At 42.2% G+C, this 25,060-nt stretch overlaps 1 pseudogene across 1 annotated transcript; it reads right to left on the reverse strand.

The window, feature by feature from the left end:
- Nucleotides 1-1,374: 1,374 nt before the first annotated feature.
- LOC148151827 (trypsin inhibitor ClTI-1 pseudogene) lies at nt 1,375-8,868 on the reverse strand (annotated as a pseudogene). Its single transcript, XR_015758911.1, has 3 exons — nt 8,818-8,868; nt 6,916-7,025; nt 1,375-1,629 (listed from the first exon to the last, which is right to left on the reverse strand). The product of XR_015758911.1 is annotated as a trypsin inhibitor ClTI-1 pseudogene (transcript).
- Between the last annotated feature and the right edge of the window lie 16,192 nt (nt 8,869-25,060).

Consider the following 25,060-nt stretch of genomic DNA (forward strand, 5'->3'; position numbering starts at 1 on the left):
TCCTACCTTTGTTGACTCCAACAGCTTCTGACCAAACATTTGCACCCACAAGCTATTCAGCTACGTGAGAGCCAGTCACAGTTGTTGGCAGACAGAGACCTTAGGTAAAAACAATGACTGCAGATGCTGGAAACCAGACTTTGGATCAGTGGCGCTGAGACCTTAGTCATTGACAACTGGTCACCATTCCATTGATCAATCAGCTACTTTTGCCAACCAAACCTTCCTTAGTACAATGCTTTGGCTTCAACCACTGTAACCTCCTCCACTGCTTGAACAAACAGCAGTATAAAATAACTTACGGCGAGTACTAGGTAACTCGAGGACTTTTTAAAAGACGCTTTAATCCTTTGCACATCCTTGGTTTTTAAACCAGTCTTTGTCCTGTTTCAGCCCACAATCAAAAATACAAAAAATAAAAAATATATAATTTTTACACTTGCAATCCAACGGACAGAATTGAAGAGCAGAAACATACCGTAAGTGCATCAAATGTGCTCGGTTTGGTGTTGCTTGATTGTTTTGCTGCAATATAAAGTATAACTGAACAGGAATTAGATCAGGAAATAGGTGTTACTGTGCAAGGTTCAGGTATGGTCAAACAAGTTGATCTTATACAAAAAGTGGAAGTCACTATTTAGTGAGGATATTTGAGAGTGGGAATCCAAATGGTGAAAGGCATGATTACCAGTAGTAAGAGAGGAATAAGCTAATTGGCAGTTAATATGGCGTGTTAGATGCCATCTGACAATATGGTTTCAAGATAATAAAACCTGGATAAGTATTGCAGTGTCACATAAGTAGAGATATAGTTAGTCATGGTTTTGGAAAGAATATGGGTTCAGAAGCTCAATTCAAGGTTAGATAGGATTTTGAGTTTTAAAACAGCCAGGTTGTGTAGAATCAGCAATAAAGGCATAGAATGTACAACAAAGATTGATGAAAATGCAGCTCATTCATGATTGGATTTCAAAGAAGCAAACATGGAGCTTGAATCACATCGTCCAATGAAGTTGCCATGGAAAATGTATAAGAAGAGAAAAACAATTCTAGATCCTAAGGGATTCCAGATCTAATTAGACAGTGAAGGAAGGCGAGAGAAATGGTTCCATCAATTGGGAGCCCTTTAAAGACTAAAATCTACTCAAGTGTACTATAGTGCCACCTCCAGATCAAGCAAACAACAGCTTTTAATAGTATAAAGTACAGTTTATAAAAAAAGCAACAGCACTATTGTGTGGAAGTAGTAAGAATAGCAACTGTCACTGATATATACTCAGTTTGAGATTGAAGAAGCACAAGCACGTCTACCACACAGGTTATTTTTAAAATGATTTATTGACAAGTATTTTTATCATGACTATTGCAGTTGATACAAGAAGGCTAATTCCTTGATTAATCAGCAAGTCAGGAAGATGACCTTTCATGTTCCTGGTCAGCACTACCAACGAGCACTTAATCAGTGAATCACCCCTCAGGAAGAAAAGTCAAATATGTTAAAGGTACAGAGATGGAGGCTGGTTCTTGTTAATTGTATTCCTTCTTGTCTCAGCTCAAGATTCCCCACTGCTTTGTTGTTCACTTCAGCAATTTCCATTCTTCTTTATCTTCACATTCTGATTGTATTCCCTGGAGATAGAGGGAGGAAATGCTTTAACCAAACATCACCAATGGACTGATCAGAAGAATGACATGGCTGAAAGTACATGCAATGACTACACGACTCCAAATTTAAGACAATGGCCTAAAAATTCTGCTTCAGCAGTCTTCCTGCATAAAACCAGGATAATTCTTTTCAAAAGGCAACAAGATCAGAAAGGTGCTGTCTCTGCTCAGCTATTGCCCCAAAAGACTCTGCCCCTGAGTTTCCTTGTGTGATTTGGCCATCTACCCAATGAGTTCTAATCTAAGCAAACAAAGACAAGTGACATGGCTATCCAAAGTCCTTCTGTTCTCAATGGACTGTTCTCAGTGGGTTGTAATTCTCATAAGGAGTATGGTGGAGCCAGGATCAGCAATGATAGATAAAAATTTTGGAGACCTTTGATCCTTCATTTTGAAATTTGAGTAGAGCTAACATAATTTGGGAGAACCTGTTCAAGGCATAAAGATGTTTTGTTATATCAAGCAGAAATAGCCTTCTGATTCCCTGCAACAGTGACAGACAAACTTTAAATCCTCAGCATCCAGTGATGCCTTGCCAAGAGGAGGTAGGCAGTGGACATACTCTTTGTCAGTCAAGTTTAATGTGAGGTGCTGCATTTTGGGAAAGGCAAATCTGGCCAGGATTTATACACTTGATGGTCAGATCCTGGGAAGTGTTCCTAAACAAAGAGACCTTGGAGTGCAGGTTTATAGTTTCTTGAAAGTAGAGTTGTAGATGGATAGGATAGTGAAGGCAGAGTTTGGTATGCTTGCCTTTATTGGTCAGTGTACTGCGTATAGGAGTTGGGAGACCATGTTAAGACTGTACAGGACATTGGTTAGGCTAATTTTGGAATACTGCATACAATTCTGGTATCCCTACTATAGGAAGAATGCTGAGGAACTTGAAGGGTTCAGAAAAGATTTACAAGGATGATGCCAGGATTGTAGGGTTGAGATATAGGGAGAGGCTGAATATACTGGGGCTATTTTTCCTGAAGCGTTGGAGGCTGAGGGATAACCTTAACGAGATTGTAAAATCATGAGGTGCATGGATAGGGTGAATAACCAAGGTCTTTTTCCCAGGGTAGAGGAATCCAAAACTAGAGGGCATAGGTTTAAGATGAGAGGGGAAAGATTAAAAAGTGACCTAAGGGGCAACCTTTTCATGTAGTGGGAGTTGTGTCTGTGGAATGATCTGCCAGAGGAAGTGGTAGAGGCTGGTACAATTACAACATTTAAAAGGCGTCTGGATGGGTTCATGAAAGGAAGGGTTTAGAGGGATATGGGCCTAATACTGGTATATGGGACTAGAATAACTTCAGATATCTGGTCAGCATAGATGAGGTGGACCAAAGGGTCTGTTTCTATACTGTACAGCTCTATGACTATAATGAGAAAAAACAGGATCTTCACAGCAACTGCCTTTGAAGATTAGGATTTACGGACCAATTTACCATCTGTCAGGCTGCAATGTGAAAGTGCTGAAAGTGTGTTGCTGGAAAAGCGCAGTAGGTCAGGCAGCATCCAAGGAACAGGAGAATCGACGTTTCGGGCATAAGCCCTTCTTCAGGAATGAGGAAAGTGTGCCCAGCAGGCTAAGATAAAAGATAGGGAGGAGGGACTTGGGGGAGGGGCGTTGGAAATGCGATAGGTGGAAGGAGGTCAAGGTGAGGGTGATAGGCCGGAGTGGGGTGGGGGCGGAGAGGTCAGGAAGAAGATTGCAGGTTAGGAAGGCGGTGCTGAGTTCGAGGGATTTGACTGAGACAAGGTGGAGGGAGGGGAAATGAGGAAACTGGAGAAATCTGAGTTCATCCCTTGTGGTTGGAGGGTTCCTAGGCGGAAGATGAGGCGCTCTTCCTCCAACCGTTGTGTTGCTATGGTCTGGCGATGGAGGAATCCAAGGACCTACATGTCCTTGGTGGAGTGGGAGGGGGAATTGAAGTGTTGAGCCACGGGGTGGTTGGGTTGGTTGGTCCGGGTGTCCCAGAGGTGTTCTCTGAACCGTTCCGCAAGTAGGCGGCCTGTCTCCCCAATATATAGGAGGCCACATCGGGTGCAGCGGATGCAATAGATGATGTGTGTGGAGGTGCAGGTGAATTTCTGGCGGATATGGTAGTATCCCTTGGGGCCTTGGAAGGAAGTAAGGGGGGAGGTGTGGGCGCAAGTTTTGCATTTCTTGCGGTTGCAGGGGAAGGTGCCGGGAGTGGAGGTTGGGTTGGTGGGGGGTGTGGACCTGACGAGGGAGTCACGGAGGGAGTGGTCTTTTCGGAACGCTGATAGGGGAGGGGAGGGAAATATATCCCTGGTGGTGGGGTCCGTTTGGAGGTGGCGAAAATGTGAAAGTGCCTTAGCCGCCTTCATGCTAGGTTATAGCATGGTTAATCCCATACAGCATGTATTTTATGAGCACCCACAACACATCCAATGAGGAAAAGTATAAGGGCAGACAGCAAGTTAATAGCCGCTGCTGGATGTGAAAAGCTCTTGTCTTCATTTGCTGAGAAAACCTTGAGTATGATTTCACCTCCACATCTTCTGTTACCCAATCAGGAGGGCTACAACTAAGCCAATGGCTCACTCCAGAGTCCTTGTAAAATATAGGAGCATGTGTATACTCAAATTATTTTCCTTTTGGTATAGGTCAACTGAGAAGTCAGTGACTGTGCAACAGAAATTCAGATTAAATCTTACACTGCCTGATAATAAAAAAATCTCCTCACTGTTTTAGTTTTCTTATTCCTTTTCCACCCTTCCCTTACATACTTGTAAGGTCCTCACAGACAAAAGTAAAAAAAAGGCTTTTATAAATTCAAAAGAGAAAGAATTTTTGCAGTGTGATTTATGATTCCAAGACATCACAAAACTAGTGAAATTTGGTTATTTTTGTAATGTAAATGGGACTTATACCTATACCTTCTAACTCAGAGGTGAGAACAAAGATAATTTAACTTCTTTAGTGAAAGATAAAAGGAAGCATTGCTAGGAGATCCAAAAGGGGATTTTTAGCTCACATAAGCAATTTGATGTGCTTGAAGTGGATAAATACAGTAGCGCCTTGATTTACGAACTTAATCTGTTCCGGGACCCGGTTCGTGAACCGAAAAGTTCACGAACTGAATCAATTTTTCCCATTGTTCGGATAGCGTAAGAATGCTTGGGGGCTGTTCACAGCGCATGCGCCAAAGACGAACTGAATGAGATCATGCGGGACCTGAGAGCTTTTGCGTTCAACAAGCACGTAGCAAAGCAGAACAATGAAACGCACACGGGTTTTTGCGTTCGTACCTTTGTTCGTACCTACAATTTCGTACGTACGTTGAAGCAAAAGTTTACGTACGATCCTGTTCGTAAACCGATTTGTATGTGAACGGGGTCGTTCGTATGTCGAGGCGCTACTGTATATTACAAATCAACTCCAAACCACTGACCACTTAGATTTTTGAGACAGAGCAAGAGTGTAGGCAATAAAACCCCTTCCATAAGACTGGTTGGTAATATGTACATATTAATGAGGCAATTAGCCTTTGCCTTAAATAGCTTTGTAGGTTCATAGACCTCCGAGTGTACATGGACTTGTCAAATCTCTGATGTGAAGCAAGGACAGCTTCAGAGAGAATATAAATGTCTACACCACCATCACCCATCCTGAACCATTATTAGACATACCTGATCCTGCAACATGCTGTGCAATGTTCCCTGCCTGACCATAACCCAGATTGCTTAGTACATTGGAAAACCCAAACTCTCTGTTACTCACCTGAAACTCCACCCCTCTCCTGGTGTGATGTACCGCATTCATAAGCGTGATTCTACTGTTTGTGTAGATCAGTCAGATTAAGCTAAAAGGTCATGTATCATAGAATGAGAAAAAAATTGTCATCCTTTTCATCACCTTAATTTTGGCATCACAGTTTAGGAGGATTATCTCTGTCCCCAGAGGGGATGCAGAGGAGATTTATGTGGCTAGATGTAAGAAGGATTTATCTTGAGAGAGGTAAAATTTGTTGTGCATAGTATTCAAAATAATGAAGGGTTTTGACAGGTTACATGGAGGCAACTATTCCCTCTAGCTGAAGGATTGTAATAAAGATGTAAGATATTCTATAGTGGGATGTGGGTATCACTGGCTGGCCAGGATTTATTGCCCATCCTTAGTTTCCCTTGAGAAGGTGGCAATGAACTATCTACTTGAACTATTGCAGTCCATATGCTGTAGATTGAACCATAAAGCCCTTCGGGAGGGAATTACAGAATTTTGACCCAGCAAGTGAAGAAATGGCAATATATTTCCCAGTCAGCATGGTGTGTGAGTTGGAGTGGAACTTGCAGGTGATGTTATCATGTATCTGCTATCCTTGTTCTTCTAGATGGAAGTAGTCATGGGTTTGGAAGGTGCAGTCTAAGGATCTCTGGTGAATTTCTACAGTATATCGTGTAGATGGTACACACTGCTGCTACTGAGTATTGGTGGTGGAGGGAAGATTTATGTGGCACCAATCTAGTGGGCTGCTTTGTCCTGGATGGTGTCAGACATTTTCAGTGTTGTTAAATCTCACTTATCCAGGCATGAGAGGAATATTCTATCACTCTCCTGAGATGTGACTTTGTATTGCAGACTTTGGGGAAATCAGGACATGAGTAATTCAAACAGATCAAAAGTGAGGAATTCTGCAGCAGGTTGACATTATATTTACATGGATCAATGGCCTAGAGATCACGATGAATTCCATGATGGTAATGCCATTGAATTTCAAGGGACAATGCTTAGATTCCTTCTTATTGGAGATCGCTATTGACTAGCATTTGTTGGTACAAATGTTACTTGCCACTTTTCAGCCCAAACTTGGATATTGTCCAGACCTTGTTCATTTGAACCATGGACGGCTTCAATGTTTGAGGAGTCATGAATAGCGCTGAACATTATCGGACATTAGTATGTTTCCCTACTTCTGATCTTACGATGGAGGGAGCATCTCAGCAGTTGAAGATTGTTGGGCCAAGGACAATGCCAAAGGAACTCCTGCAGGGATGAATAAGTTTTACTGACTAAACAGGAGTTTAACTAAAAGCAAACATGAAATAGATGGTTTATTAAGCAAGGTTTCATTCTGGGATCTGACTTGTCCAGGTTTATAACAAACCCTACACATGGATGTCCACTTCAAGAAGTTAGTGCATTATCACTTTCAAGAGCAATAAATGATGGATCTTACTTCTGACATCCATGTCCTAAAACACAATTCTTAAAGAAAAATATTGACTCCTTACCTATTGTGTAAGCACAACATACACTCGTTAGGGAATGTTATGTCATTTGTTCCACAGACTGGGTCCCGAATTCTTGAGCACGCTTTTGTAGGATACTGTGCACAGTCAGGCTGAAACAGAACAAGAAAAATAGAGTCATGTTCAGCAATATGCAAAACTTGGGTTAATAATCAACCTCCAAAAACAATTTTAAATTATAAAATATTATTCTTGAAAAAAAGGCTACGGCAAATCAGATACTGTAAGTAAATATTTACGCCAGGCAGCAATTGTATGGGAACTGAAGTCAGTCAATGTTTCATCTTAAAATACATCGATAACCATATCTGGCATTTACACATCAGCTTTGAAGTAGCACAATGTCCCAGGATACTTCACAGATGAAGTTTGATTCAGATCCACAGAGGTATTAGAACAAGTGATCAACATTGGTGGACCAATATCTTGATAGGAAGTGACGGTAGGGCCACTAATAGTGAAGCAAAAGGAGTGAGGAATGTACAAGAGAACAAAATTGGAGGAGTGTAGATTTCTTGCAGAATATAAGTCCGGATGAAGTTTTAAGAAAAAGGAATGAAGTTGTTTGATGACAAGGATGTGATTTTTAAATCATCAGTTTGCATTAGTTTTTAATTCAATGCCACGTCACTTTAAGGAGGTCCATCAAGAAGTTGTAATCTTCTCTTTGCTGGGATTTCAGTTCATTTCTTCTTCCTTGTTCTCCTTTATTGCTTTCTACTTCCCTTCTTATATTTAATTAAGTATCTACAAAACTCACTTACACCGCCACATTATCTTCCTGAGTAACTATGTCTGGCTCTAATTTATTCCATGTAGATTCCACCAATGATTGCAAATATCTGAACATTCAGAATTTCTTGAACTGCTCTGACACTATACCCAAATCCAGTCTTAATACCATGCAGCACCACATTCATGCCCTTGCCGTCCCTCTTCAACAAAATCTACTGATTCCACCTCAAAGCAATCAAGTTCACAGTTCGACACTTCCACTTTTCTTTTTTACTTGCAGGTGTGAAAGATCACAAGATTCACCCACTCGGGGTAAAAGCCCATCCCTAACCCCATCTCAAATCCTCCTTCCCTTCAGCCCTATCTTTCTGACTGAATGATACATCCACAGCATAGACCTTCGTCTTATACCTCCATCTCAATGAATTTGAGCTTTGTGTGATGCTGAGCTGTTCATACATGACCTTTGCCTTTACACTAAGTTCTTCACATAGAAGTCATTCCTCAGCTCAGCAAATTATTTTACCAATTTCCAAACTTCTCCTCTACCTGGACTCCTCACTTTGGCTCTGTACTCTCTCGAAATCCTTTAATTGGTAATTGTTGGCTGGAGATCAGCTGTCTCAATTTTTCTGTTCCCCTCACTCATTCTAATCTCCCTCCCTCTGATCTAGGAGCACTCTAATTTCCAACTCTAACATTGTGATCAAAGCCACTGATGGGATGGTGCTGTTGTCTTCTGGCTCTTGATATCTACCTAACAGATGTTGAACTCAAACATTCAAATACTTCCTTCCACCCCCTGGATCATGAACCCACTACTAAACACCAGGCCGTTATATCCAGAACTATCACCTCTTATATAACCTGGGAAATCTTCCATCCACAGCATTGGCCTCCAATCCCAAACAAAACCTTTTCAAAATCTGAATTTAGCACTGCTCTGGATAATCCATTGTTCTTGCCCCACTGAACATTGACCTTATTTATTCCCATTTCAACTCTGTTTGTTCTTCAGTTATCCAGTCTCTTTCTAAACCCAAGTCTGTGATTCTTCCAATGCCTCTTCACTTCAACAGATTCTAGTTTCCTGGCCCTGTCTTCTCTTCATTATAGACTTCCAATCTCTCTATACCTATACACCCTCACCAGACTGGTCTGAGAGCTCTGCTTCTTCTTGAGCAGAGGCTCAACCAGCATTCAGCTTCCTATAGCAAGTTGCTACTGTGGTGCTGGCGAAGCACATCAGGTCAGGCAGCATCCAAGGAGCGGGAGAATTGATGTTTCGGGCAAAAGCCCTTCATCAGGAATGCTGATGATGAAAGGCTTTTGCCCAAAATGTCAATTCTCCAGCTTCTCCGATGCTGCCTGACCTGCTGTGCTTTTCTGGCATCACACTTTCAACTCTAATCTCCAGCATCTGCAGTCCTCACTTTCGCCTTCCTATAGCAGGTTGGTGACTGTTCTCCCTCAGTTGATGAATCAGTAACTCATGTTGAACAACACTCGGAGGAAGTACTGAGAGTGGCAAGGGCACATAATGTACTCTGAGTGTGGGATTTCAATGTCCACCACCAAGAGTGGCTCGGCAGCAGAATTACTGATCGAGATGATTGGATCCTAAAGAACATAGCTGCTAGACTGGATCTGTGGCAGATGGAGAGGGAACCAAGAAAAGGGACCTATCTCGACACTGTCCTATCCCCCCTAGTCCAGGAACTCCCCACATACGTTCGAGACACTACCCATGCCCTCCACCTCCTCCAAGACTTCCGTTTCCCCGGCCCCCAACGCCTCATCTTCATCATGAATATCCAATCCCTCTACACCTCCATTCGCCATGACCAGGGCCTCCAAGCCCTCCGTTTTTTCCTCTCCCGACGTCCCCAACAGTACCCTTCCACCGACACTCTCATTCATTTGGCAGAACTGGTCCTCACACTTAACAATTTCTCCTTTGAATCATCCCACTTCCTCCAGACCAAAGGGGTAGCCATGGGCACACGTATGGGCCCCTGCTATGGCTGTCTCTTTGTTGGCTACGTAGAGCAGTCGATCTTCTGTAATTACACCGGCACCACTCCCCACCTCTTCCTCCGCTACATTGACGACTGCTTTGGCGCCACCTCGTGCTCCCGCGAGGAGGTTGAGCAATTCATCAACTTCACCAACACATTCCACCCTGACCTTAAATTTACCTGGACCATCTCTGACACCTCCCTCCCCTTTCTGGACCTCTCCATCTCCATTAATGACGACCGACTTGATACTGACATTTTTTAACAAACCCACTGACTCCCACAGCTACCTGAATTACACCTCTTCCCACGCTACCTCTTGCAAAAATGCCATCCCGAATTCCCAATTCCTCTGCCTCCGCCGTATCTGCTCCCAGGAAGACCAGTTCCACCACAGAACACACCAGATGGCCTCCTTCTTTAGAGACTGCAATTTCCCTTCCCACGTGGTTAAAGATGCTCTCCAATGCATCTCGTCCACATCCTGCACCTCTGCCCTCAGACCCCACCCCTCCAACCATAACAAGGACAGAACGCCCCTGGTGCTCACCTTCCACCCTACCAACCTTTGCATAAACCAAATCATCCGTCGACATTTCCGCCACCTCCAAATAGACCCCACCACCAGGGATATATTTCCCTCCCCACCCCTTTCCGCCTTCTGCAAAGACCGTTCCCTCCGTGACTACCTGGTCAGGTCCACGTCCCCCTACAACCCACCCTCCCGTCCTGGCACCTTCCCCTGCTACCGCAGGAACTGCAAAACCTGTGCCCACACCTCCTCCCTCACCTCCATCCAAGGCCCAAGAGGAGCCTTCCACATCCATCAACGTTTTACCTGCATATCCACTAATATCATTTATTGTATCCGTTGCTCCCGATGCGGTCTCCTCTACATTGGGGAGACTAGGCGCCTCCTAGCAGAGCACTTTAGGGAACATCTCCGAGACACCCGCACCAATCAACCACACCGCCCTGTGGTCCAACATTTCAACTTGCCCTCCCACTCTGCCGAGGACATGGAGGTCCTGGGCCTCCTTCACCACTACTCCCTCACCACTGGGCGCCTGGAGGAAGAACGCCTCATCTTCTGCCTCGGAACACTTCAACCCCAGGGCATCAATGTGGACTTCAACAGTTTCCTCATTTCCCCTTCCCCCACCTCACCTCACCTCACCCTAGTTCCAAACTTCCAGCTCAGCACTGTCCCCATGACCTGTCCTACCTGCCTATCTTCTTTTCCACCTATCCACTCCACCCTCCCCCTGCCCCCGACCTATCACCTTCATCTCCTCCCCCACTCACCTATTGTACTCTATGCTACTTTCTCCCCACCCCCACCCTCCTCTAGCTTATCTCTCCACCATTCAGGCTCTCTGCCTTTATTCCTGATGAAGGGCTTTTGCCCGAAACGTCGATTTTACTGCTCCTCGGATGCTGCCTGAACTGCTGTGCTCTTCCAGCATCACTAATCCAGAATCTGGTTTCCTGCATCTGCAGTCATTGTTTTTACCAAGTCTATACTTGACCTCATTCTGAACAATCTTCCAGTGCAGATGCGTCTGTCCATGACAGTATCTATAAGGGTGACCGCTGCAGTCCTTGTGGAGATGAAATCCCGCATTCACATTAAGAATGCACTCCATCGTGTTGTGCGACACTATCACTATGCTGACTGGGGCAGACTTTAAGCAGATCTAGCAACTCAAGGCTGAGTATCCATGAGGCACTGTGGGCCACCAACAGCAGAATTGTACTCCAGCATAGTCTGCAATCTAATGGCCTGGCATATTTCCCCAACCCATCATTACCATCAAGCCAGGGGTTCAACATTGGTCCAATGGAGAGGGTATGCTGGGAGCAGCACCAGGTATACCTGAAAATGGTGTTAACCTGATGAAGCCACCAAACTGAGCTACATGCATGCAAAACAGCATAAGCAGCAAGTAATAGCCAGAGCTAAGCGATTCCATAACCAATGGATCAAATCTAAGCTCTGCAGACTTGCCACATACAGTTGTGAATGGTGGTGGACAATTAAACAACTTGCTGAAAGACAAGGCTCCAGAAATATCCTGATCCTCAATGATAAAAGAGCCCAACACATTGGTGCGAAACGTAAGGCTGAAGCATTCACAGCCAGAAATGCAAAGTGGATGGTCCATCATGGCCTCCTCCAGTGGTCCCCACCATCACAGTTGCGAGGCTTCAACCAATTCGATTCACTCCACATGATATAAAATGATTGGAGGGTCTGAATACTGCAAAGTATTGGCCTGACAACATTCCATCAATAGTACTGAAGACTTGTGCTCCAGAACATGTCGCTTCAGTAGCCAAGTTGTTCTAGTACAGTTACAACATTGGCACCTACCTGACAAAGTGGAAAATTGCCCAGATATGTCCTGTATACAAATCCAACCTGGCCAATGACCAGTCCATCAGTCTTGATCATCAGCAAAGTGATGGAAGTGGTCATCAGTAGTGCTATCAAGCAGTAATAACTGCCCACTGATGCCCAGTTTAGCTCCTGCCAGCACCACTCAGCTCCTGGCCTCATTGCGGCCTTGGTTCAAACATGGATAAAAATGCTGAATTCCAGTGATGAGGTGGGAGTGACAGTTCTTGACATCAAGGTCATGTTGAAACATACAAAATTCTAAGGGGACCTGACAGGATAGATGCAGCAAGATTTCTTCCTTTTGTGGGAACTCTATAGAGATTTGTATGTTTGCCAATAGTTTTCATTGTAGATTTTTCTTGTATTGAAAGTAGTACCTTTTGAATATCAAATCTTTAAACCATTATATAGCAAATAGCATCAATACTAAACATTTGTCACATTATAATTTTAATTACTGTGTTTTTTATTGTTGTTTTAATTACATTTTGCTTAATTTCTTATCATTACTCTGATTCTTCCACAGCAGTAATCTGATTTTACTTCCAGGTGTAGCACTATAATGTAAAATACATAATTTAGTGCTGTGCTTGCAAGCTTTCAAGCAATAGGACTGAATGTTAATTTAGTACTGCTCCTGCTCATTAGATTAGATTAGATTACTTTCAGTGTGGAAACAGGCCCTTCGGCCCAACAAGTCTACACCAACCCTCCGAAGAGCAACCCACCCAGACCCATTCCCCTACATTTACCCCTTCACCTAACACTACAGCCAATTTAGCATGGCCAATTTACCTAACCTGCACATTTTTGGACTGTGGGAGGAAACCGGATCACCTGGAGGAAACCCACGCAGACACGGGGAGAGTATGCAAACTCCACACAGACTGAGATGGGAATGCAATTATCTATGCAATTGTCACAAAAAGGTCACTGAAGGGAACTTTAAACTGTAATAGCATTTTGTTAGCTCAATTGTTGTCTCTCCTGATGAAGTATTGCACTTTGCATTAAAAAAAGATTAGCAACAATACAAACTGAAAAACAATCAGAGCGAAAGATTTAGAAGAAATCTGCTAAAGCAAATGAACTTTAGGATATTCTTTCTCTCCACACACAACTCACTGACCATAAAAGTGGAAAACCAACAATTTTCCTTTTTTTCCATTAAGATAAGTTGTTATAAGTACTGAAAACACACGTGAAGTCTGCAAGTAGTTTGTTCATAGTCATTCACTGTATATCTGAAGGAAATGTTCACCTCTTGATCATTTCTTTTCATGAAGAATATGCCCAAAACCTCATTGATGGAGTGCTCATACAGCTAATTGACAAAGCAAATATTAAAAATGTTGAAAGAATCTGTTAATCAGCCCTCCAGGAGGTAGCATATCTACAAAATGCCTTTTATAAGATACAGCTGAGGGGCTCCTTCACAAAAGGCAGCCGCTAGTGGGTATTTAGAAATAGACATGGATGCCTAACTATCTGAGAGTAACTTGGTAGAAAAAAAGTATTATGAAACCAGCAGAGAGATCTTGGACAAAATTATAGGAAAATTCAGGTCACAATGAGTAGCCTGGCGGGTTTGGGAGAAATGCTGTTGTGATAGACGAGCATAGAAGAGAGGCAAACATGTTGCTCCACAAGTCTCAGTTTAAGTGCTTCTTGCCCTAGTGTAATGCATTTCTATGAAACCAAAACCAAGTAAATTGAAGTATAATGACTGTGGTAATGGAGCAATGCATCTCGATACATGCTGGTCCAGATTTTGAGCCCAGAGCTCTGGACCAGAAAACCATAAGAATTAGGAACACAAGCAGGCCATTCACCCTTTGAGCCTGCTCTACCTTTCAAAAGAGTCATAGCTGAACTGACATTCTTCATGTCCACTTTCCTGCCCTTCCCCCATAGATTCATGATCAATAGAAGTTTCAAGGGCTATCTCAGTCTGAAATATTCACATAGACTCTTCCCTCATAAGGAGTTCCACCGACACAAAACCTTCTGAGAGCCCCTTTGTGTTGCAGCTTTCTGCAGATTTTCTCCATTTAAATAATATTATGTTCTTTTGTTCCATCTTCCAAAATGAACAACTTCATGATTTCCCACATTATATTTGCCAACACTTTACACACTTACTTAACCTATCAATATCTTTGTAGCCCCCCTCTCAACCTGCATTTCAATTTACTTTAATGCAAATTTGGCTGCAGTACATTCACCTCCTTCCTCCAGATAATTGACATTTATGTATGGTTGCAGTCCTAGCATGGATCCCTGTGGAACCACATTGATTACAGGTCGCCAACATGAAAAAAACCCACGGAATTCCCATTCCCCATTTCCTGCCGATGAGCCAATTCTCTATCCATGGTAATGTACAACCTCCAACAACATAGATGCTTGTCATATGACCTAACCCTTTGTGAATTATTTTTGTCAAAAGCCTTCTGAAAGTCCAAACACAACACATCTACTGATTCCATTATATCCATTCTGGGTGAGACTTCCTCGTAAAACTCTAATAAATTGATTAGTCAGACATGGTTTCCATTTCATGAAGTCAAATTTGATTATATTATAATTTTCCAAATGTTTGCCATTGTTTCCTTAATAATTGATTTCAATATTTTTCCAATAACAGATGTTAGGCTAGTCAGCCTATAGTTACCCACTTTTTGCCTCTCTCCCCATTTGAATAAGGGTGTCACATCTGCAGTTTTCCAATCCATTGTTATTTCTCCAGAATCCAATGATTTTTGGAAACTACAACAAATGCATTCACTATTTCTGCAACTGTATATTTTTGGATTCTAGGATGCCAGCCATTAGGGCCAGGAGACGTATCTGCCTTTTGCCCTATTGGTTTGTCTAATACTACTTCTTTAGTGATGGTACTTAATTCCTCCCTTGTATTCCTCAGTCATAGTAGAATGCTTAAAGTACCTTCCATCATAAAGACTGAAGCAAAATATCTGTTTAACTCTTTTGCCATTTCCTTGATCTCCAAAACCGTCACCCCAGATTCATCTTGTAAGGATCCTGTGTTCACTTTGACATCGCTTGTCCTTTTTATATATTTAAAGGAGCTCGTATTGTCAGTTTCTTTATTCCTCCTAGTTTCTCCTTATTTTATTTTCCCTGTCCTTATTATCTTTTTAGTCCTCCTTTGTTGGATTCTGAATTTTTCCCAGTCTTTGGGCTGTCACTAATTTTGGCCTCCTTATATCTTTTTCTTGCAACTTAATTCACTTTTTAAAACTTCCTTGATTAGCCATGATTAGTTTATCCCTCTCAGAATCTTTTCTTAGACACATTTTTGCTGAGAGTCATGAGTTACCACTTTAAATATCTGCCCCTGCTTGCACCTTGTTATTCCTGCTAATTTATCCATCCAGTTTACTTTAGGTCCTCTATCCTCATTTCATTGGAATTCCCTTTAGATTAGATTACTTACAGTGTGGAAACAGGCCCTTCGGCCCAACAAGTCCACACCGACCCGCCGAAGCGTATACCACCCAGACCCATACTCCTACATTTACCCCTTCACCTACCACTACAGGCAATTTAGCATGGCCAATTCACCTAACCTGCACATTTTTGGATTGTGGGAGGAAACCGGAGCACCTGGAGGAAACCCACGCAGACACGGGGAGAATGTGCAAACTCCACACAGAGAGTCGCCTGAGGCGGGAATTGAACCCGGGTCTTTGGCGCTGTGAGGTAGCAGTGCTAACCACTGTGCCAGCGTGCCGCCCTTTACTTAAGTTAAACACAGTTGTTTCCAACCCAAGATTTTCACTCTCAAACTGAATACTAAATGCGATCATGTAATGATCACAACTTCTTGGAGAATGTTTTACTCAGATTATTTATTAAACCTGCCTCATTAACTATTACCAGATCTAAGATAGTCTGCTCCTTGGTTGGCTCCATGACACATTGCTCCTGGAAATTATCCAAATTCGTTGTGGTAGTTACTCTTCCCAATTTTATTAACCCAAACGTAAGTGTTGCTCTATACTTTTTAGACACTATTAGTTTTTGATTTATAGCCTTTCCCACAATGTGGCTCCTGTTTGGGAGTCCTACCAGTATCTTCTTTCTCTTCCTGTTTTTAGATTCTACATCATCTGAGATCATCCCTCACTACTGTCCTCATTTCAATCCTTATTAAGTGCTACCCCACCATGTTTTCCAACCCTCCTGTCTCTCTGAAAGGTCAAATCTACTTGAATGTTAAGTTCCCAGTTTGGTCTCCTGGTAACCATGTTTTTGTATGGCTGTGAGATCATATTCCTTTATCATTATTCCTCCATATGCGAAGGATCCATTTCTGAGAACCCTCATGAATCATGAAATTCACAAATATGGAGCTTGTTAAAAATCATCAGTATGCGAGTTTGCCTGCGAATGTTGAATTTTGTTGCTACTTACTTTTTAATGCAGATAGGTGAATTTGTGAGTTGTGAACTTGTGGATGCAGAGGATTAACTGTACCTCGATTTGCACCATGAATTCATGTACCTTATTCCAAATGCTTCTTGCATTAAAATACAAAGCCTTTAAATTTGTTCTGATTTTGAGTTTCCCTACACATTTATGGTTCCTTATTACAATGTGACATTAACATATTCTGTCCCTTCCTTTTATTTTCTGGTAACAATCGACCCCATCACCAAACTACAAGCCTACTTTCTTCTTTTACTTTGCTTTTATAATTTCCCATGCAACTGAACCCACCCCTCAGTATTTAGTTTAAATCCCTATATACAGCTTAGTTATACGATTCACCAGGACTCGTCTCAATTCAGATGGAGCCCATCCCATTGGAACAGCACCCTTCTTCCCCAGTATTGGTGCCAATATCTTGAATTTTAACCTGTTTCTCCCAACTTGAACCCACAACTTTGACTCAGGGATGAAATGGTATTACTGAATCACAGCTGACACTCAAATCACAGTATCCGACTTGAAAGGTACTAGAAAAAGTTTGATGTACAGTGTTGGAGACTGCAGAAGTGATGGGGTTGGAAGGAATTAGACAGTGAAGAAGGTAGTATCTTAAAAGAGTTCACTCGGTTTGTATGTAAACCAATTAGCAGCAATGTTAATTATAGACAAAAAAAGTATTACTTATGGAAAACAAAACTAAAAGATCCGTAGGCATACCCACATATGTTAGTATTAATATTTGTATTGAAGTCGGGATCAAAAGAACCGTAGGTATGGTAATTGGAATAGTAAGGACAGTTACTATAAGAATGGAAAGGGAGAAATGGTTCATGTGATGGACCCTTAGATGACCTATTTTCAGAAATCTGGCAGCTAATTGTTCAGGTGACTGAGGCTATCCCTATTTTTCCTGCTACGCAGTTTGCTGCCCAGGTAAGGTGCGTGGTGGGCATGGGGGTGGGGTGAGGTAGGGCAGTGTAGGGAGGACAACCCAATCAGAGGTGTTAACAAGTGGTTCATGGTGTGCGCTTGTCATCCAAAAACTATTTTGTAACCTGACAACCTGGTTGAGATAAACAAAGCTTGCAAAAAATTAATGAATCATTACCATATCAAGAAACCAAATGGGGACTAGCATCCTGTGTTACCAATCAATGATTGCGAGTCAGCTGTACTTTGACTGTGGCTCTGAATTCTTTCAGATTGGTGAAATTACTAAGCTGGTGCTGGAGAGCAGCGTGATTACAGTCTGCGGCACGTTGTATCCTGAGGATTCCAACCATGCAGGTAAACCCTACTACTCTATTATCAAGCCCAACAGTGTGCATAAGGATACAAGTGCTCTTTCTGGTGAGAGCGCTTTGATACCTCCCTCATACAATGATGGAATGCAAATGGGAATAATTCATTGATGTCATCTGTCCATTCCAGAAAGGACTATGTGGAATAAAAGTTGAGGGTCACATAGACCTTAACTGCCACAGGTATTGTTGATCGTGCTTTAATTCTAGAGTTGTGTGGAGCAGATAACTAGCTCAGTGACAGTCTTTTTTGTGAATTGAAGGCTATGATTATATTTGTCCTCAGTGAAATCCAAACAGGAAAGGTGCTTTCAAATCTGTTGTGGTTTGACTTCCTGCACTGTGTTTTTCTCCTTCCTCTTCTCTCAGTCCCATCTTCTCTGCTGCTTGTCCCTTTCCACTAATCTTGAAGTCAACAATTCCCAATCACCCTTGACTACACTCAAATTGTTTATTAAATAATCAAAAATTTGCAACACCAGCATTAATTTCTCAGCAGCCAGTTTTTTCCAGAAACAGAAAATGGGCTAATAAACTCTCAAAAATTGACCAGCAGCAAAGGTAATTCAAAGTTGCAGGTACTTACAGTTTATACTAATGGCATAGATGAAGGGACATATTGTATTGTAGTCATATTTTCTGAGGATCCAAAGATAAGTAGAGAAGCAAATTGTGAAAAGGACACAAAAAGATGAGGTCACAGAAAAGCTGGGACTTTTTCCCTCGAGCATCAGAGGCTGAGGGGTAATCTTATAGAGGTTTATAAAATCAGGAGGGGCATAGATAGGGTGAATAGCCAAAGTCTTTTTCCTAGTTTGATGAGTCCAAAACTAGAGGGCATAGGTTTAAGATAAGAGGGTATAGATTTAAAAGGGACCTGAGGGCCAACATTTTCACACAGGGGTGATGTGTGTATGGAATGAGCTGCCAGAGGAAATGATGGAGGGGGTACAATTACAACATTTAAAAAGCATCTGAATGGGTATATGAATGGGCGGGGTTTCGAGGGATATGGGCCAAATGCTGACAGAATGGATTAGATCAGGTTAGGATATCTGGTTGGCATGGATGAGTTGGACTACGGGTTTAGTACCTGAGGACTGGAGGATTGCAAATGTTGTGCCCTTGTTCAAGAAGGGCAGCAGAGATGACCTAGGCAATTATAGACCAGTGAGCCTTACTTCTGTTGTAGGAAAGGTTTTGGAAAGGATTAGAAGAGATAAGATTTATAATCATCTAGCAAGAAACAATTTGATTTCAGATAGACAACATGGTTTCGTCAAGGGCAGGTCGTGTCTCACAAACCTCATTGAGTTTTTTGAGAAGGTGACCAAGCATGTAGATGAGGGTAGGGCACTTGACGTGGTATACTTGAACTTCAGTAAAGCCTCTGATAGGTTCCACATGGTAGGCTGATGGAGAAAATGCAGAGGCATGGAATTAAGGGTGATTTAGCAGTTTGGATTAGAAACTGGCTTTCTGGAAGAAGGCAGTGAGTGGTGGTTGATGGAAAATATTCAGTCTGGAGTCCAGTTACTAATGGTGTTCCACAATGATCTGTTTTGGGAACACTGCTGTTTGTCATTTTTATAAATGACTTAGATGCAGGCATAGGTGGATGGATTAGTAAATTTGCAGACGACACTAAAGTCGATGGAGTAGTGGACAGTTTGGAAGAATGTTACAGGTTGCAGGGGGATTTGGATAAACTGCAGAATTGAGCTGAGAGGTGACAAATGGAGTTCAATGCAGCTAAATGTGAGTTAATGCACTTTGGGAAGAATAACAGGATGGCAGAGTACTTGGTCAATGGAAAGATTCTTGGTAGTGTGGATGTGCAGAGGATCTTGGAGTCCATGTACATAGATCCCTGAAAGTTACCACCCAGGTAGATAGTGTTGTTAAGAAGGCATTCGGTGTGTTCAGTTTCATTGGTAGAAGGATTGAGTTCTAGAACTGCAATATCATGCTGCAACTATACAAAACACTGGTGCGGCCACACTTGGAATATTGTGTACAGTTCTGGTCGCCCCATTACAGAAAGGATGTGGAAGCATTTGAAAAGGTGCAGAGGAGATTTACCAGGATGTTGCCTGGTCTGGAGGGAAGGTCTTATGAGGAAAGGCTGAGAGACTTGGATCTTTTCTCATTGGAAAGAAGAAGGCTAAGGGGGGATTTGATAGAGACATACAAGATGATCAGAGGATTAGATAGGGTAGACAGTGAAAGACTTTTCCGAGGGTGATGATGTCAGCTTGTACGAGAGGGCATAACTACAAATTGAGGGGTGATAGATTTAAGACTGATGTCAGAGGTAAGTTCTTTACGCAGAGAGTGGTAAGGGCATGGAATGCCCTACCTGCTAAGGTAGTCAACTCAGCCACATTAGGGAGATTTAAACAATCCTTAGATAAGCACATGGATGACTTTGGGAATGTGTAGGGGGATGAACTGAGAATAGTTCACAGGTCAGTGCAACATTGAGGGCCGAAGGGCCTATTCTGCGCTGTATTGTTCTATGTTCTATGACCGAAGGGTCTGTTTTCATGCTGTATGTCTCCATAACTAAATGTGCAGGCGAAAAAATTGGCAGATGAGGCTATAATGTGGGAAAATATGATGTTACAAGAAAATAAAGCATAACATTATTTAACTAGCGAACCCGGACAGAATGCTACATGAAAGAGGTCTCTGGGTGATCCTGTATGTGAATCCCAATATTGTTGCGGGTCCAGCAAGTACTTAGGAAGGCAAATCAAATGCTGGGCTTTATTGCAAGGGAGACAAAGCATGAACGTAGGAAACTTATGTTACATCTGCACAGAGTACAAGATGATACTACATCTACTATATAGTTATGGTCACTTTATTAAAGGAACAATGTATTTTCCTGCAAGGTAATTCAAAGAATGTTCAGCAGGTTGATTCCTGGAATGAAAGAAAGTTTGAGCAGATTGGCACCATACTCACTGAAGCTTAGAAGGATCAATCATAGAGTCATAAAGATGTACAGCACGGAAATAGACCCTTTGGTGCAACTCATCCTTACCAACCAGATATCCTAACTTAATCTAGTCCCATTTTCTAGCACTCGGCCCATATCCCTCGAAACCATTCCTATTCATATACCCATCCAGATGCCTTTTAAATGTTGTAATTGTACCAGCGTCTACCACTTCCTCATTCCATACCTGCACCACCCTTTGTGTGAAAATGTTGCCCCTTAGCTCCCTTTTAAATCTTTCCCCTCTCATCTTAAACCTATGCCGTCTAGTTCTGGACTCCCCCACCCCAGGGAAAAGACTTTGTCTATTTACCTCATCAATGCCCCTCAGGATTTTATCAACCTCTATAAAAGGTTACCCCTCAGTTTCCGATGCTCCAGGGAAATCAGCCACAGCCTACGCAGCCTCTCCCTATAGCTCAACCCCTTCAACACTGGCAACATCCTTGTAAATCTTTTCTGAACCCTTTCAAGTTTCATAGCATCCTTCCTATGGGAGGGAGACCAGAATTGCACGCAATATTCCAAAAATGGACTAACCAATATCTGTACAGCCGCAACATGACCTCCTGTACTTAATTCTCTCACTAAAAGGGCAAGCTTACCAAATGCCTTCTTTACAATCCTATTTACCTACGACTCCACTTTCAAAGAACTATGAATCTGTACTCCAAGGTTTCTTTGTCCAACAACACTCCCCGGGACCTTACCATTAAGTGTAAAATCCTGCCCTGGTGTGACTTTCCAAAATGCAGCGCCTTATAATTTATCTAAATTAAACTCCATCTGCCACTACTTGGCCCATTAACCCATCTGATCAAGATCCCATTGTATTCTGATGTAACCTTTTTCGCTGTCCACTGCACCTCCAATTTTGGTGTCATCTGCAAACTTACTAACTATACCATTTTCATAATTAGTCTCCCTTACAGTAAAGTCCAGCATTTGATTTGCCTTCCTAAGATGTGATCTTATTGAAATGTATAAGATTCTGCAGGGGCTAGACAGACTAAATGCTGAGAGGGTGTTACTCCTTGTGACGAATCTAGAACTAGGGCACAGTTTCAGATGAGGAACCTTCCATTTCAAATAGACAGGAAGAGGAATTTTCTTTCTTAAATATTCAATCTTTGGAATTCTCTCCCCACAGAGCAGCAGAGCCGGGTCATTGAGTCCATTCAGGGTTAAATTAGACAGGTTTCTGACCTACAAGGAAATCAAAGAATATGAGACGCAGGTAGGAATGTGGAGTTGAGGCCATGATTTGACGAATGGTGGTGCAAGCTGGACAAGTTGAATAGTCAATCCCTGCTCGCATTTCATATATTCTTATGTTCATCGCAATCTGACAGGGCAGAGAAGTGTCAGTATTACACTAAAGCATTGGTCTGAATATTGTTCTTTGGAGTGGAGCTCAAACATACAACATATAACTGAGAGGCAAAAGAGTTGTGACTGAATTGGAGTCAACCGGTGAGGCTGATCCCCACTGTTAGAGGGAAGAATTAGAGGCACACTATAAGCTAAAGCTCCAAAAAAAGGAATTTTAAAGGAAAGCTTTGGAGTAATGTGGACAGCAGTAGGGTTTTGTGATGGAAAGGTACCAAGGGATTTAGAGCAAAGGCAGTTAAATGAAGTTGTGAAACATATCATGGTCTGACTAAATGACATTCTGGCTGAAGGAGCTGAATTGCCACTGTTTGATCCTGTACAAGATACTGAACTGGATAGAGAAAGTAACCTCATCACAGCACCGAAGAATAGTCTGCGTTGTGAAGGGTAAATGTTTGTCTGGGTAAGAATGTGATTAATATCCAACGAATATCAGGGAGACTGGTTGAGGTTAGAAGGGATGAAAGGCTATATTCAGGGAAGCAGTTTGTGATCCTATTTTGAAAAGAAATATTAAAAAAAATGCTTTTCAAGTGGTCCACTTCACTGAACTATTCCTGTTATTAGATTGGATTACTTACAGTGTGGAAACAGGCCCTTCGGCCCAACAAGTCCACACCGACCCGCCGAAGCGCAACCCACCCATACCCCTACATTTACCCCTTACCTAACACTACGGAGAATTTAGCATGGCCAATTCACCTGACCTGCTCATCTTTGGACTGTGGGAGGAAACCCACGCAGACACGGGAAGAATGTTCAAACTCCACACAGTCAGTTGCCTGAGGTGGGAATTGAACCCGGATCTCTGGCGCTGTGAGGCAGCAGTGAGCACAGCAGCACTGTGCCACCGTGCCGCCCACAAGGTGTCTGCTGGATTTCCACAATGAAAGCTGATATCATGTAGAAGTCCCAATAAAATGTGAATCCATGTCTTGTGTTTTATATATCGTACAACAAAGGGAATTTACACTTGGAGGGATGGGGCATAGTTGAGGTGTTAAATGAATACTTTGCATCTGTCTTTACCAAAGAGTCAGATGCTACCCAGACTATGGAGAGAGGACGGTACTCAGTCACTAGAAAGGTTCAGAATTAGTGGGCCGAGGTGTTGTTTGGGCAGGATTGTTGGAATTTAAAGTTGATTAGGCACTGTGACTGGATGAAATTCATCCAAGGGTTTTGAAGAAAGAGAGAATGGAAATTACAGATGCACTGGCCACAATCTTTCAGTCTTCCGTAGACTTGGAAAAATGCCAGACGACTGGAAAATTGCAAATATTATGGGCTTGTTCAAGGAAGACTGTGAAGATAAACCCAGTAATTACAGACTAATAATTTTATCTTCAGTGGTGGGGATGCTTCGAGAAGCAATTATTTGGGATGGAATTAATTGTTAAATGGGAAAAAAAGTGGAATGATTTGGAAGAGTTTGAAAGGGAAATCATGTTTGACTGACTTGCTGGAGTTTTTAAAAAAGCGTTGTCAGAAAATCTCAATGACGGTAATGCTGTTGATGAGGTGCACATGGACTTTCAGAAGGTATTTAATACAGAGCCACACAAGTGACTTTATGTCTTCGAATAAAACAGCCAGTAGCAAAATGGATACAAAACTGGCCAAGTGACAGGAAACAAAGAGTAATGGTCAATTTTTTCAGGTTGCAGGAGGGTTTGTAGTGGAGTTTCCCAGAGTTCAGTATTGGCACCCTTGCTTCACCTGATATATATTAATAATTGAGATCTTGTGTGCAGGGAACAGTGTCAAAGTTTGCAGATGACACAAGACTTGGAAGAATTGTAAAATGTGAGAAGGACTGTGTAGAACTCCAGAAAGATATGAACAAGTTAGTGGAATGGGCAGATGAGTTCCAATGCAGCAAAGTGTGAGATGTTGCATTTTGGTGGGAAGAACATTGAAAAACCATGTAGATAGGAGTACAATTCAAAGGTGGGATGCAGGAGAGAAGGACTTCTGTGTATATTTACAACATCATTGAAAGTGGCAGGACAGGTTGAGCAGTAAATAAAACAGAGTATTCTCAGCTTTATTTTTAGGGGCATAGTATACAAAAGCAAGGAGGTGGTATTGAACTTGTATAAAAGACTTCCTAGACCTCAGTTGGAGTATTGTGTACAGCTCTGGGTGCCACATTATAAGAAGGCTGTGGAGAGATCACATAAGTGATTTATAAGAATGGTTCCAGGATGAGGAACTTCCGCTATGAGTTAGATTGAAGAATTTGGGACTGTTCTCCTTGGAGGGAAGAAGGCTGAGAGAACTAATAGAAGTTTACAAAATCACGAGCAGGTTTGATACAGTAGATAGGGAGAAACTATTCCTGTGTGTAAATGGAACAAGACAGCATAAACCTAAAGCGATCTGCAAAAGAAACAAGGGTGAATTGAGAAAAAAAAAATATTCAATATGCTGTGTGCAGTTCTGGTCACCCTATAATAGTAAAAAGATATTATTAAACTACAAAGAATACAGAAAATATTTAATAGGATCCTACTGGATTAGAAGGTTTGAGTTAGAAGGAGAGGTTGATAGGCTGGGATATTTTTTCCTTGGAGTGTAGGAGACTGAGGGGTGACCTTATAGGGGTCTATAAAATCATGAGAGATATAGGTAAGGTAGATAGCCAACAACTTTTCCCCATGGTAGGGGAGTCTAAAACTAGAGGGCATAGGTTTAAGGTGAAAGGGGAGTGATACAAACGGGTTCAGAGAGGTAATAACAATGATTGCAGATGCTGGAAACCCGATTTTCCTGCTCCTCGGATGCTGCCTGAACTGCTGTGCTTTTCCAGCACCAC

Source organism: Chiloscyllium plagiosum, unplaced genomic scaffold, assembly GCF_037043375.1.
Source record: "Chiloscyllium plagiosum isolate Xiang-an unplaced genomic scaffold, Cpla_swu_hap1 HiC_scaffold_2, whole genome shotgun sequence".
Classification (NCBI taxonomy): domain Eukaryota; kingdom Metazoa; phylum Chordata; class Chondrichthyes; order Orectolobiformes; family Hemiscylliidae; genus Chiloscyllium; species Chiloscyllium plagiosum.